The following is a 2,527-nucleotide window of genomic DNA, read 5'->3' as shown; positions in this document are numbered from 1 at the left end:
GCTAAGAGAAGACAAGAACAGAAGATGGGATTCCAGGATTCCAGGCTGGAACATGCTAAACATCTATGTTCAGAGAAGCAGGGATCATACTGAGACACCATTAGGATCTAGACAAGACAGAAGGTGACAAGACAGAATGTTTCTTCCTGTGCTGATCTCCCCACATCTAGAAGTACTCAAATGGAGATAAGAAAAAGTCAAAGGTTTCATATTCTGCAAGCATCAATAAGAAACTAGATTGAAAACAGGAGCACCTTTTCCGTCTTCTTCGGCCCCTTGGCAATTGTCCCGGCCACACGCTGCTCCTCATCCCACCTCCACTGCCGCCATGCGCTGAAAAATCGAGGAAATAAAAGACTTCCTGCTCACAGCCAGGCAAAAAGATACCAGATCTGTCAAGATCAAGGAAAACAAGGACAATGTGAAATTTAAGGTTTGCTGCAGCAGGTACCTATACACATTGGTCATCACAGACAAAGAGGAGGCAGAGAAACTTAAACAATCCCTGCCTCTTAGTTTGGCTATGAAGGAGCTGAAGTGAAGGAATCATTCAATGTTCCAACTGTATTAAAATGTGTGGAAAAAAAAGAAAAAAAAGCAGGATCAATAACATCAAGGCCAGGTTCCTAAGATGGTAGGGAACAGGGTAGTTCATACTATAGCACCCTGAAGGCACAGGGATGGAGTCAGATGAGGACAGTGGGCATCAGTGCCTTGCTTCCTGTCTAGGGTTCTACCAGGATCTTTTATTTATAGACACTGTACTTACTAAATCCCTCTCCTATCCCTGCCTTTATGTGATCCCCAGAGCATCCCAGGGTTCTAGGCCATGCCATTGCCATTTTCTAGTTGGGGAAACTGAGACTAGAGAGATATATTTAAAAAGCAAGTAAATTGACATAGCCAGGATTCAACCCCAGGTGTTTGGGCTCCTAGTTGATATCAGTCAGTCAGTCAACAAACATCTATTAAGCCCTCACTATATGCCAGGCACTGTGCCAAGTGCTGATGATACAAAGAAAGGAATTTTCTAGGTCTATTTCCAAAGATGATCAGGGAAAAAGGAAAAAAGCCTGTGTATTCGAGAATATATATAGTAGCTCTCCTTGTGGTGGCAAAGAATTGGAAATTGCAAGGATGTCCATCAACTGGGGAATGGCTGAACAAGTTGTGGTATATGATTGTGATGGAGTACTACTGTGCTGTAAGAAAAGATGAGCTCAGTGAACTTAGAAAAAGACTTGCATGAAATAATGAAGAGAAAAATGAGCAGAATCAAGAAAACGTTGTACATAGTAACAGCAATATTGTTTTAAGAATGATTTTGAGTGATTAAGCTATTTTGACTATTACAAATACCCAATTCAAAAGGACATATGAAGAAAGATGCTATCTATATCCAGAAGAAGAACAGGTAAATAGAAGTTTGTATAGAAAAACTTTACATATGTATGTATGTATGTGTGTATATTGTGTGTGGATATATACATGTGTGTATACCTATTTGTGTCTAACGGTAGCCATCTCTAGGGAGGGGAAGAGAGAGGGTAGAAAAAAAGGAGAAAAAAAAAGAAATTTACATGATAATTTTGTTGTATATTTGAAAGGAATAGCAAGTTGTGCAAGTAGATTTGCAGTTTCACGTACAAACATCTTTTCTATTGTACTGTTTTGGAAATGCTTGTTTTATTCAATAAATATGTAATAACATAATAAAAAGAAAAAGCAAAGAAAGGCAAAGATAGTCCCTGCTCTCAAGGAATTCATGGTCTAATGGGGGAAGACAATATGCAAACAACTATGTACAAACAGGCAATATATAGGATAAATTGGGGAAAACCAACAGAGGGAAGGCACTAGAATTAAGGGGGATTAGGAAAGGTTTCCTGTATAAGAAGGAATTTTAGCTGGGTCTTAAAGGAAGCCAGGGAAGGCAGAAGGTGGAGATGAGGAGGAAGAGTTCTCTTCAAACATTGGGGACAGCCAGTGAAAATGTCCAGAGTTAGAACATTTTGTTCCAGGAACCAGCTAGAATGTCACTGAACAGAAGTACATGATGGGTAAAAGACATAAGAAGATTGCAAAGGTAAGGGAGTGCCAGGCTATAAAGGGCTTTGAGTGCCAAAGAGAGAATTTTACATTTGAATTTTGTACTACATCAACATAGCCCTATAAAAAGGGCTTTGGAGACATTTTAATATTAAATTGCTTTGGGTGTGTACCAGCCTTAAACAGGGGCTAGCCTCATACAGAATTCTGTTCTAGAGCAGTGTGTTGGCATTATAGTGAGACTTCTTCAACTCTACGTTAGGAGCAACTCTCAACCATGACATTGTCTAATCAATATCCAAATCATTCAGCATCTGGCTGAAAAAGCAAAAGGATAATGGAGATGAGGATGTCTTCCATATTCATAGGTAGATAGATAGATAGACAGACAGACAGACAAATATAGAATATTTATTGAGTGCTTACTATGTCCTGTGCTAAAAGCTGAAGAAAAAAAATAACAAGCAGGGGCAGCTAG

General features: G+C 39.3%; 1 pseudogene; it reads left to right on the top strand.

Moving 5' to 3' along the window:
• Window positions 1-328: 328 nt before the first annotated feature.
• LOC114044741 lies at window positions 329-541 on the top strand (annotated as a pseudogene).
• The last annotated feature ends 1,986 nt before the right edge of the window (window positions 542-2,527 follow it).

The sequence above is a fragment of the Vombatus ursinus genome, unplaced genomic scaffold (genome assembly GCF_900497805.2).
Source record: "Vombatus ursinus unplaced genomic scaffold, bare-nosed wombat genome assembly UNPS02014775.1, whole genome shotgun sequence".
Lineage (NCBI taxonomy): Eukaryota > Metazoa > Chordata > Mammalia > Diprotodontia > Vombatidae > Vombatus > Vombatus ursinus.
Note: the sequence above shows the minus strand (reverse complement) of the source record. Positions and strands in the feature narration are given on the sequence as shown.